General features: G+C 37.0%; 1 protein-coding gene across 1 annotated transcript in view; it reads left to right on the top strand.

Annotated features, from left to right (window-relative positions):
• Positions 1–3,318: 3,318 nt before the first annotated feature.
• Positions 3,319–13,682, top strand: part of LOC135076907 (lachesin-like) — a 67,786-nt gene continuing 57,422 nt past the window's right edge. The window contains exon 1 of the mRNA XM_063971419.1: positions 3,319–3,411. The gene's annotated coding sequence lies outside the window, so the exon portion shown is untranslated. The remainder of the gene's footprint in view (positions 3,412–13,682) is intronic.

Genomic DNA, 13,682 nt, shown 5'->3' on the forward strand with positions numbered 1-13,682 from the left:
ATGTACAATAGGGATAGCGAACGTTCAGAACATTATCGGATGCGTATATACGTGTACTATATCGGCGTAGGTGTAGAACCTTCAGAGGATTAAGCAAATGGGTTTCGACCCAATAGTCATTTACGTGTCTACATTTGATTTTACACACCTGCGTTTACGGCTGACCCTTTTAATGTCTTTAGTTCGGTCCAGTCACTTCGACTGTAAAACTAGTTTATGGGTTTACCTAATTAACAAAATTAAAACACAAATGTGTTTTGTTTGGAAAATAATCTAGCAAGAAGTTCGTATTTGTTTTCGATTAGAATAGGTTGTAAAGGTGATGTGGACTGTTCGAGAGCTCTCCTAGAAATCATTAGTGAATGTCAGAAGCAGAATATTCTGGTAAAGTGCTTTATTAATAAATTGGAGGTTTGTTAGATTAAGTTAGATCAATATAGGTTCTAAATGGTGGGCACGTCGGGCCGTTTGCACGATTGACTTTTAGCTTGTCCGCTTTTGACGAAGGTTGAGCCTGATTTAAACCTAATTTTGAGCTTAACGTAGAATACGGGACAATAATAAATTAAACTTGCCTTAGTCGTTTTGTAAATAAAGGGATAATCATTCGTGTATCAAGAGCCAGATTGCAAGAGAACTAATTTTTGTTATATCCTAACGATTACGTTACTACTGTTTTTTGCAAAAATCAATCAAAGTATAAAATTAATCAACAATGTAGAAACCGTAGTTTTCATTAATGTTACTCTATTACTTTCACCATAAATTCCCGGTCGTTATAGACAAACTTAATTTGTAGGAAGAATTCTTTTGAAATGTTTTATGGTAGCTCACTTCTGGCTCCCCAGCATACATTTTTGTTTATCTCAGAAATCTTTTCTCAAAGGACGGGCCTGGAATGCTCAAGGGCTTCATCTGATTATTTTTCTTACTGAAAAGACAGCGGCTTATCATTAAGAAGTAGGAAAAATGTTTAAATATAATGTTCGTACATATTATCATCATTATGTGAGTATCTTACGCTTTTTATAAGCTCATCAAGCTTCTCGGCATGAATATAAATATCGTCATAATCCTCTTAATATCATAAATGTTATTATTTGAATGTTTTTGGCTCATGTCCTACTAACTACTATCTTGGCCCGCGTATCTTTGCATTAACTACGAGAAGATCCACTTATAAGGTTCTGCCTCTCAAAACGTTGTTCAAGTGATGAGTTTACAAAGATGATGTTGATGAGTTCTCCAATGAAATGAGGAAGAAGAAGAAAGTGTAAGTAGCAAATAGTGCAGTATAGTAGGATCCGGATGAATAGGGTTAAACATCCCTAGAGACGCATGTCAAAAGGTACTTAACTTTTCGGATTTCTTCAACGTAAAAGTAATCACATCCCTGCCTCTTACTTTATTTTATTTATTTAAAGACTTGACAAATTACAAATATAAAAAGTAAGAGTACTTTTTCAGTGTTTTTCCCATCATTAAGTGACTTAATACGTTGTTTAAAACAATTCAAATCTCGGACATCGGCCTCGGAGTAATTCATGATATTAGCTTTGCCATAAATATCTGGGTACCGTATTTAAGGGATTTAGATCCAGCTTGTACGTCCTGATGGAGGTTTAGTGGGCAAAAGTTGGGCAGAAGGAGGATTTTGTGCATTTTAAACAGGCACAACTTGCGTCTGCGTAACTCCGAGACCATTTCAGACCGTGTTTGTACAACATTTTGATTATTTTGCGTGACGAAAATATTTTAGTGGGCTACTTAGAAAATTACTGTGTAATGAACTTTTGTCTATACCTAGAGGTGTTTCTTTGTATACCAATTTATTCATGATAATAATTCTATAGCCTGTATAATCGTCAGAGTAAAGTTTTAATTTTTTTTTTTGCTGTGAATCCAATAAATGACTGTATAAGTTATGAAGTGTATTTTTACCTAATTTTGCCTAACTTTTACAGAAGGAAAAGCAACTTCCTCCTGAAAATCTTATTGTGAGTTATGCCCGTTTTCACCATCAATACCTAATTTTTAAGTGACCTCTATGGTAGTTCACATAACAGGAATTTTGTTTTCATTAACCCCTATGAATAATTTAAAAATTTGGGATTTGGTGAAAACGGGCATTAATCTACCAGGTTCACCGATTGACTATTTTCCGTCAATAGAATAGCCATTAAAGGGCGTTATATGAGCACTCCTATATCAAGAAGTGTACTCATTTGTGAAATTCATCTAAGAAGTCTTATTTTTCAAGTAAATATTATTGTTTGTGTTCCGTATAAAAGGTCTACGGAACCAGATCCCTATTGTTGCGGCCGAGCTTCCGTCTGTTTGTCCGAGGCTTCGGGTTTAACCGGAACGAAGCAATTTGATATTTACATTATCATTAATACTTTAAGCTTACTTTTGATTTACCTATTAACTCTACTTTTTCTGAATTCATTTATGTCACACAATTTTGAAAAAATAATTAGTTTTTATAGCCTCTTTCATAATTTTCGTATTTTTTAATTATTTACATCATTCTGTAGCCTGAATATACGAGCTTACAGAGTTTGTTAAATATTTTAGTTTTAGTCAGTAGGGAAAAAAGACAGTCAAACCTATGAATGTACTATAATGTGATAATGGTAGAGTCAATACAATGACAGATAATTCTATTATTTCTTCATTAATTTTCTAAATTCCGAACGCAAGTGAACCAAGCGTAAAATATTCATTTTAAAAAGAATGCAAAAAACACGCAGAAGCATAGTATCACGAGTATGATAATTTTATCACAGTAACAAATGGTAAAAGCGCGAGCTAAGCGGGAAAGAAAATTGTTAAAAGTGCAGTTGAAACTTTTTGTTTTATTTTCATAAGTCGAATAAATGAGTTCGTTCTTAACTTTACCTTTAAAAGGTTAGTAGACATTTTGGCGCCATACCTATAACATTCTGGGGCAGCGATGCGAGCGCGGTTACTTAAGCTGATTAACGCTGTGGTTGGACTTAATGATTTTAATTAAGATTTCCAACGCAGCGGCCAGTCACGGCTATTTAAGGCATAGTGCTGTCTGATATCCGATAAAGTTTGCCGAACTATTTAGCAAAAAAAAAATATTTTTCAAAATTGGAAGCTGAAAAAAAAGGATCAGATCTTCAAGGAGTTTTCATTCGGTGACGATTATTCATAGTATTCCGAAGGTTGCGTTTTGACGTCGCGCTGTCAGAAGCAACAGGGCCGCCATTGGAGGGCGCCGCACATGCGCCGGGGGAGGGGCGCGGGGCCGCTCGCAGCCTCCGGAGTTAATGAATCGCCGCTACTCGCGCCTCGCGCTGCGCTCCCGAGCGCTCCCAAAAAGTTACCAAACACAATTTCTCGCCGTCTCTCTCGCGCTCTCCTGCAACAAATAACTGCACGGTAAGTGGATGCAATCGCCTTAACTCTCTTTTGTTTTATTAATGCGGGACCGAACTTGAAAGAAACTTTTTGGTGGTTTAAATTTGACAGCTCCAAAATAAACTTTTGTTGCTATGGCAACCTTTATTAATAACAATTTGATAATTTTGTTTTTATTAAACAATAATTAATACCTAATTAAAGAATATTTGTTACTTTTTAACTTTTAATATTTGTTTAAAGTTTTGATAAATTAGGAAAAAATAAAACAATAAAGACAATGAAGGTAAATATTTACCTACATTTTCACAGCTTCAGCCTTTAATACTTTAAAAGCGGACGTGTGAAATAATGAAGTGACTGTGAACAAACTGTTTAACATCATTCGTTGAGTACAACAGCTCCAAACTACTGAAATTAAATGTGTAAACCTGTTTCAGTAAATGTATGCTGAATTTTCGGTGATAATACAAACAATTTTAAACAAAATTTGTTCAAAATACATTTTGGCGAACCAAAAGGTGCAGTGTTTGTATTAAATATATTATTAAGGTGCTTATTAACTAGTGCAATGAACCCATGGCGCCACAGCGGGGTTTTAACAAGTGTATTTATAAAATAATTCGTGTTACATTTTGCTCTACAGTCTATTTCATTACGTTTGTATTGTGATTATAGATCAATGCATGTTATTTTTAATTGGCCGTTGAACACTGTTGTTATTATAATTATGTATTAATGAGAATAGTAATGAATAATGACATTATTGCATAAATTATTTAAATTGAACCACCAATTTCTTTCATATTTCAGCTTACTTTTTATGAAACATTTTATCTACATGTACATTTTCAGGTATTAATATTGATTACAGTTTTAATTACCTACTAAAGGGGACTGCTGTAAATAAGTACGGATTACCAGATTATAAAGAAATCTTATCGATTTGTCGGGACATACGTATTTAATAAAATCTTTTAAAAATATTGTTTACGATCCATTGCTTATTTAAATACTATTAAGTTTCATAACTTTTGTACATCAATAACAATGAGGTTTTATTTTGAGAAAAGATGGTATTGTGTAACAACCCTAATTACGCGAAGCTATTAGCAACTAAACTCAATCAACTTAACCCTTTAAATCTCAACGTTTTCCACAGAATTTCGCAGCCACCTTTAGTTAGAAACAATATCACATACAGAATCTAATTTTCGGAATACTATCGCCTCGTTTCTCGTAGGAAGGGTGAAGTGCTTTCGCGCTTTATCCAAACATATGACGTAATGTAACACGGAGGACTTCTTTCATTCCGACGTATAAATCTTCATAAAACCTTCAGTTACTCTAGGCGCGATAGCGTTTGGGAAATAAAAACGTTTTCTGGAAAATAATGATGGGAACTTTAAGTCTGATTGCTTTGCTTGAGTGTACGGCTCATGTTGATATTTTTAAGGTTTTGTATTACTTTTTAGAATTGAACCCCAGTTTATAAGTGGGTTAATTAATGACTTATAAAAATATATTCATTAAATTGTCCGAGATTTTCCCTAATTACTACTTTGTATCAAGTCGATTTTAACTGATTAGATACTTGTTACATACAATACCTACTTAATTTTGTCTACATACAACAGATATTGTTATAAGTATGTAGGTATTAAAGAAAGAAAGACTAGGCTAGGCTTAATATAACCTAATGTAATATTAACACATTTTCATAAGTTGAGCCTAAATATTTTTAATGAAATATCCATAGTCGCGATAGTTCTGAGTATACCATTTTTCGTCGCGTGCCCAGGACAAAAAGTGTTTCTCTATCTAGAGAAACAGACCCCATTTTCAAAAAGAAACAAAAGTTTGCCTTCCCCTAGAACCTTCTGAATTGCACAGCCAACTTAACAAATGGTCTATCGAAATTTGTACGAGGCGTCAAGATTCGCCAATATCGCTCAGGAAAAAAGTGCCTTATTACAAATTTGGGCATTGCGCCGCCATTGTTCGTGATCACAATAGGTCTGTCAAATGTTACACTCGAGATGAATGAACTGTCGATGAATAACAAAAACCTCCCTTCGTGTTTTCGTCTGACGTCCCCCGTAAAAAAGAACGCTATCACTATTTCGTTTTTCATTTTTCCCATTGTCTTATTAAATGATAAGGTTTAAACGGGCTCTTTCCCGACGTTTTCTAATGTACGGCTTTGTTGTTCGAATCACGTTTACAGCTTACTTCTTTTGTTTTGACGTTCTCAAGTACCAATTATGTTTCTTGTACTTGAATTTTTGTAATAAGATTATTTTTCGTAAAAATGATCAACGTAATAAGCTGTTATGAGTTATTTTTATTGAACGTTCGTAATGCCACTTAAGATAAGTACGTGTTTTATATTCAATAAGCAATTTTCTGAGAGGCGTAAGATTGTTTTTGCTCAAAATGCGCACTTGGGTAGTGATCAATTATTATCGATACGTCTCTCCTTAGACATCGACATAAAAACTATTAGATATAGGTATATAGGTATACCTACCAATATGTATACCTATAAAACATAGTGGGCGTCTGGTCAACGTGGTTTCAATTTACTTTACCTAGCAGGCACGTACCGCTGTGTTGGGTAGGGCGGGCCTACGACTAGATTGGCCAGTTTGCCAAAAACTTCAAAACGATTTAAACGATCATAAACCGCTTGACCATGATCCATCAGCACTCAGTAGACTTCTGTTGGGAGAACCTAAAAGCAGAATTGTTTTTGTCTATTCAGCCGAGTTTTCCTGGTATAACTTTCAATAATTCGTTATTTGGCAGTCGTAAATATGGCCGGGGTAGTATTGGCTGTATTTCAGGAGCATTAATGGATTTAATTCGGCTGTAATTTACACGAAATGATTTTGGGAATCCAATAATTGCTGTGTCGACAGCTTAATCTGCGACGGGAAGCGAAAAGAGCGATGCTTATTATTTGCACCCGAAATTCAAACGGACTAAGTCCAGATTAAAGGATTCGGGACATTTTTGTTTTATTTAATAAATAATTAAATGAGAAAGAGCGAGTCGCTTTACACAAATGTAGGTATAGTCGCCAGCACATCAAATTGAATATTACTGTCAAAGTTGGCATCTTAATACAACTACATTAACATTATAGCTTGTGTAAGTACTCTACTCTTGTTAGCATAGATTGATCTGAACATCAAATTGCTTTTTATTATTAGAAAGAATGTAAGAAAATAACATATTAATGATTTAGCTCATTGCTATTTCTAATAAAAGCTTCGATTTCTCTCCAATGCCAATTAAATAATTATAATATAACTATTAAAACCTAAAACACAGGTTATAAAGTTCAGAGTAACACCAAATGTGATATCTTAAAATGCTGAGTAGTTATTTATTAAATTAATAAAAAAATGCCAATTATTTTCTCGACCATGCGAATTAAGGTCAATGGCGGCAAACTCACAAGTAGTGAGTAAACATGTGCAAAGTGGATTGGTTTTAAACAGCAATTAATGTAAATCCAAAATAGGGTAAGTCCAGGATAGATGCCCCACTTTTTGAAACAGCTCTGTAACTCAGTCAGTAAGTTTTTATCAACAATTTCACCTTAGTATCTGTAAACTTTGGTCTTTCATCTATGATATTACTATAATTATTTTAGTTTAAGTTATACCGATTCTGAGTAAATACCATTTTAATTGACCTCTAAAAAGTGGGATAGACGCCTGATGCAGGGATAGATGACTCGTTAATACAGTTTTTGAATTCTAAGGATCAAAATGCATTTTGAAATCAAACAAGCCAAGTATTATTATTTAAGATTGTTGGTTATTAAATCAATTAAAAATGAAATTTAATTTTTTTTATTAAAAATAATACATAGTACATCCACCCGAAAAACATAACCCTCCTTCTAGCGCAGTCGGGTAAAAAGGTAATTCGATCAGAAGGGCACCTTATTTATTACTTTCCTAAGGTTAGCCGTACTACATTCTTTTTTTCTTCTTACTTGCTACCTGTGACAAAAAGAGCAGGTTAGGATAGATGCCTCTAGGTGCATGGGACATGGCCCTAAGGGCATCTATACCCAAAAAAAATTAGGCAACTATCCTTTTAGCATAGGATAGGTGCCTTTTTTAATTAAAAATATAATAACACTAAAAATCGAATTAAACATAGCTATCCCGTATAATTTATAAGATAGTCTATCAAATTATATAAAAATCTGCTTCATTTTACAGCTGACAAAAAAATTATCCATTAAAAGATACTTACCAATATTATTTCGACGCTCGCTAAGGTCTGGCCGCGGAAGATTTTTGCTCTCACTGGCTAAACGAACGCACTCTTTGATGGTTTGCGAGGCGAAAAGTGGTACGGGGAGGTCCTTTTCTGTTATACGTACTATAACTTTAGGCTAAGTTGCTTGTAACATAGTGTACTTAAAATCGCGGCACCTATCCCACTGGGGCATGTATCCTGGAATTACCCTATGTCCAAAAAAGGACACTGCCTTGACAATTTCCTCAAATATCAGGTCCTGAACTACTTTTTAAATCGGAAAAAGAGCTATTAACGTATCTGAGAGTCGGATCTAGAGAATTGATAGATTTTTGAGCATTTTAAACCCCAATTTATTTTTTGGCTGCCACCGCAACGTCAGGGTTGTGTACGGGTGCGATGGGCATAGAAAAAAAGGACTTTCCGACTGGTGAGGCGAATGTAATTCTTAAACGCAATGGTGAACTTAAATGATTTTTACTAGTTTATTAGTAAAGAATTAAGCTACCTGCTCAATTTTTTCGGTTTTTTTTATGGCTAAAAATATCCCATTCTCATAACTTTTTGAACAACCCTAGTAAATAAAATAACAATACTCAATAAATATTATCATAGTCATATTACGGTATCTTATTTGCCTGTGCAAATTAACATTAGGGTGGTCGTTTGCGAGGCGGCGGGCGACCTCGTAACCGACGTGATAAAGACTATTTTGCGAATTTCTGCGTTTCGTACGAACATTTATTGTAGTACGAGGGTTATGGCTAGGCTGGCCACTATGAAAATAGCTTTTTCGGGATTGCTCACGCCATAGAACCGGAATTGGGTCGTATTTTCCCAGAAAAACAAGTGTTCCTAAACGTGTTGCATTTTATCGGCATTTCAAAAGCTAAATTTTTTGCTATTACACTATTGTGAATCGTCATTCACGGAATAGTTTGCTATCAAAAGCAAAAAATGTAACATTTTAAAACGGCTATAGTTTTAGATTGATAACATATCAAGCGCGCTTTAACGCAACACATAACGTTACTCGTTTAATAAAACTTTATGAGTTTTTTACTCTCTAAAATTAATTATGATAAATAATGGATATGATCTATGAAATAATTTACTAAATAGCTTACAGTACACAAGTAAAGGTTCACACGAAAAGTGTACCAAAGTAAAAGGTGTAATTTCACATATTCGAATACGAATTTCAATCAAACATACCACATAGTAAAAAATCGAGATTTTCTCGCAATATCGGAACAATTGGTGACCTTAGTAATAGTGGCTCTATAAAAAGGTGGTTATGCCGCTATTCCACTAGCACTATGCCGCCCTTATGGGCAGCGGAGGCCGTTGCCGAGTTGTAAGGTGCTCACGAGCGTCGATACGATGCTAACGACGCCACGATTTGAGTGGGCCGCCAATGCGTTCTGTTATTGTACCGAATACAGTACAGGGTGTCAAACAAAGGTAACAAAAGTTTAATTATGAGAAAAAAAGTAGTATAACGATACTATGTACTAGCACTATGTCACACTTCTAGGCAGTTATGGTCATTACGATTTGTGTGTTGCTTACGATAATCGATACACCATATGTACTATAGCTGACGATATTGACGATTTAGGAGGATACCTAAAGATTTGAGGAGAAGATTTGGTTCTGTAATTATATTGAACTAGCGGCCGCCCGCGACTCCGTACGCGTGGACCCCGTTTCACCCCTTTAGGGGTTGAGTTTCGTAAAATCCGTTCTTAGTGAGCACCTACGCTCGAAAAGGAACCCTCATGCAAAATTTGAGACTCCTAGCACTTGTAGTTTCTGAGATTTCGTGATGAGTGAGTCAGTCAAACAGTGACCTTTCGCTTTTATAGATATAGTTAAAATCATCAGTTAATTCACCTTGTATACCTAGTTGAGTCAACTGATGATGATGAGAGCCAAATATAGTCTTAATAAGGGAACTGAAGTTAGCCGTGGTCTTTCGGCAGAGTAGAATAGGACAGCCTCTATTCTTTCAGTGGACGTCTTAAAAGGCGACTAAGAGAGAATTATGCAAACATCAGCTCTCTTTCTAAAGATAATGAACCGAATGAAAAGGTAGGAAATATCATGAAACAACTTTTGGATGCTACATTTTGACTCGTCCTGTAGGTATACTTGCTGGTCGATGTTATAGCAGTTTAGATTGAAACTAAAACGATGCCGTTATGTAATGGCCTGGGCACCAAATTTTGCATTTGTGCTTACAAATAGAAATGCGATGTGAAATGATTTCAAACGAGATCAAAACTACTCTAATAATTATTTATGCTATAGTGATTCTTTCTTGCAATAAATATTTGCAAAGAAAGATGAGACCTAGTGAAAAGATATTAATTTGCTGTCGCAAAAAGAAATTCAAATTAATGTGGATGGAAATTTTTATGTAGTTAAAACAGAAATTGTAGAGTTCGAGAATATTATGTACGAGTTTCTGAAGAAACAGTGACACAGTTTGGGAGAGGCCTATCCTGCATCGGACACAGATAAGCCTATTGATCTCTGCTCCTCGCCCTCGCCTTATGTAAAGGCATAGACAGTGCTAAACCAGTGAGAGAAAATGTAAACTTTCAAATCTGTTGTCTGGTGAAGACAAATCTTTCCTACTGCTTAAAAGGGCACCTGTCCAGAATATTTGTCCTTATAAGTGCATATTAAGTTATTTTTCTGGATAAGCTAAGCTGTAGCTGTGGGAAGAGCTAATGTGGCTTTTCTTGCGTGATACCTGTGGGATGTGATGCTCAACCACTATAAGGAAGCTAGATGTTAATGCTTCCTTCCGAGCGGGTGTTATGCTCGGGGACCAAGGTCCAATTTACACCATCTTGGTTTGTCTATATGTACTTGGCAGGGTAGAAAACTCCGTCACCGCGATGCAGGTTTGTATGAGCGGCGGAGTGTGCCATAGTGCAGTCGTAACAGCGCCATCTGTTGGTACACGTTTGTAGTGGCGTATCGTAGATGTCGCCACACCACTCCCCCCGGAAGAACCGGAGGTGGATGACGTCAGGATGTGCTCAGCAGTCTGTGCGTGATGAGCTTACAAGTGCCAGGTGTGCTCAAGTCTGCGGTGAGTCGAGACGAGCGGGTTGCGGTGCTCTATCCACGGTGAGTCGGGATAGTGAGCGGAGGCGTCTTCGATGGTCGGGCGTGGAGCTGGGCCAGAGCTGTACCCGTGACCAGTGAAGTGACGGTTGCTTGCTGCCGAGGAACCAGGAAGGTCGGTTGCGATCTGCGATGGTCCCTGAAGGCTGGATGCTGGCTTGTTGAAGACTGGAGCTGATGACGGAGTGGCGGAGATGGTGAGGATGGCGGAGGCTGATGCCGAAGATGGTGGCGATGGAGGTCACGTCTCACATCACGTCGGGGTCACCAATGTGGGATGTGATGCTCAACCACTATAAGGAAGCTAGATGTTAATGCTTCCTTCCGAGCGGGTGTTATGCTCGGGGACCAAGGTCCAATTTACACCATCTTGGTTTGTCTATATGTACTTGGCAGGGTAGAAAACTCCGCCACCGCGATGCAGGTTTGTATGAGCGGCGGAGTGTGCCATAGTGCAGTCGTAACAGCGCCATCTGTTGGTACACGTTTGTAGTGGCGTATCGTAGATGTCGCCACATACCTATGAAACGGAAAAAATCACTAACAAAGTGGAGTGATAACGGGCAGGCCATATAACTCGCCGAAATGATAATCGTTGGAAAAAGTATTCTCGAGTGGTGGAGTCACACTCACAACGTGGTTAGGTCCTGCCACTAGCTGGTAGGCCTCCGATTTCTTAAATAGCCGCGATCGTTCTAAAATAAGTCGATTATTTGATTCCCGAGAAGTCGTTGAAGAAGATTTACTTAATGAATGGCAAAAAAGATGGGATACGTCAGTCAAAGGACGTCACTTATATAAATTCTTCCCGAATGTACGCGAACGTCTAACTAGGCGATGGTTAGAAATCGACCATTGCTCGTCGCAGTTCCTCACGGGACATGGCAACTTTAAACATAAACTTCACGAATTCAAACTAGTTCCGTCTCCTTTTTGCGAGTGTTCCACTGATGATGTCTGTCATGAGCAGTCTGCCCATCATATCTTGTGGGAGTGTGATCTTTGGAAACATGAACGTGATATAATGCTTAATTCAATACAACATACATCTGTTTCCGCAATTTATTACACCGATCTTGTCGCGACAAGGAAAAATTTCCGTGCTTTTAAGCGATTTTGTGAAAAATATTATTGGCAGGTAGTTGCTAATTGCTCATAAGATAGGCCCCCTTAATTTAATTTATTGTCCGTGGTGCATAATCTTTTTCTTAAAGGTTTTTAAACCTTTGTTTGTCACCTGTCATCCGCTTTGCAATGGAGGGAAGTCGAACCTTAATTTCGAACTCCTCCTATGTTCTTCTGATTAATTTCGTTGCGGGTCCAATGACAGTTTAACTTTCCCCCGGGACAAACTTGACCTTCATTGGTTGGGTTTTTGTGGCGGTCAAGCTGTAGATCCTGGCTACACAGGAGTTGCAGTGGTGGGAACGAGAGGTGGGAATAGTCCCGTAGCTGGTAGGCGATATTGGTCTATCTATGCCCATGAGAAGATTTCTAGAGGGTGACTTTAGCAATAAATGGTCTTGATCATAACCTAAACTGGGGAGACGTGAAAATAACTCAGAACTCCAGAAGACACCGAAGGCCTTTTGGTTATATTTTGTGTCTTTCCCACCTCCTGTTACACATTTATCTATCCAAGGAAAACCTCCATGACCGTGGTCGTGTGAGGTGTCCAGATCTGTGGCAAGTGCACAGATGCAAGCATTAGTATCGCTGCGTGCGGTCGCCGTCGGAAGCGTTTTGATAAAACGCCGCACAATTTCCGTGCGGTGGCGCGGCACCCTGATTGCGTGGCCCACTGATAGTAAACTACGATTCCGAACTGGATTTTCTGATCCTGAATATTGGATTTTTAATACTAGCTCATTGAGCTAGTTAATTCCAATTCTAAATCTATTAGGCTGCTTTTAATAACAATGAAAAGTAGTTGTGTAAGCATATTATAACAAATGTTGCTGAATATCGAAGTTCGGGCGTTATAAGGGCTTCAACTTAAATAAAATCCTTTTATATGACCTAACACTTTTGAATTTGGGTCACATACAAACTTTGATGACTTTGAAACTAATGAAAAGTCATAGTGTACGCTTTGTTATTTCGTCTGTCTCGAAATAACTTAATTAAAGCCATAGAATATTTTGACTTGTCTCCAAGTTCAATTTAAATCGCTATATTAGGCGACAACAACACCTACACTGGTAGTTAAAATAAATAAATAAATGGCATAATATCTATTAATGTGACCGGTTATCGATTTTACTTATTCTTTGCCATTATTAAAGCACACATGTCTAAGAAAGCCAAAACGTTCCCAAGAAACTTTCTTCCATTGTGAGTCACGAAATCATTTTCGAGAAATTTCCGTGAACGCCGTTCACTCCGCATCAATTTGAATATCAAAGTTCGACATGCCAGCGGAATTTGGTGCACGTGAAACGGCACATATCTAGCTCTCTTATGTAGCTGTAATAGATGCTATTTTGCAACAAAAATGTACAGTCTGATGTACATTGTCTTGCACCCTCGCCCCTCAAAAATCGTATCTCGCGTGAAATGAAAACTGTGTTATGAAATGTGGTTATTTATTTGGGAGTGATTCATTGTTGAGTAGGTGTAGGTACTCCTGCTCATAATTGTTTTAAAAAACTCATCTATTTAAAAAAATGTTTTGTAAAAATATTACAAGGATGGCAGAAACTGTAGAGGTCTTAGCTTGTAGAGTATACAAATTATTTATTACTCTTAATGTTGCAAGAGATTTGTTCCAGCCGACCATGATTCTATTATTATCATAAGTCAAGTGGTAGTTTCAATATTGATTGTCGTATATGATAAACAGTATGCAAAGCTCTCTTCAACCTTATTGA

Source organism: Ostrinia nubilalis, chromosome 12, assembly GCF_963855985.1.
Source record: "Ostrinia nubilalis chromosome 12, ilOstNubi1.1, whole genome shotgun sequence".
In the NCBI taxonomy this organism is placed as follows: Eukaryota; Metazoa; Arthropoda; class Insecta; order Lepidoptera; family Crambidae; genus Ostrinia; species Ostrinia nubilalis.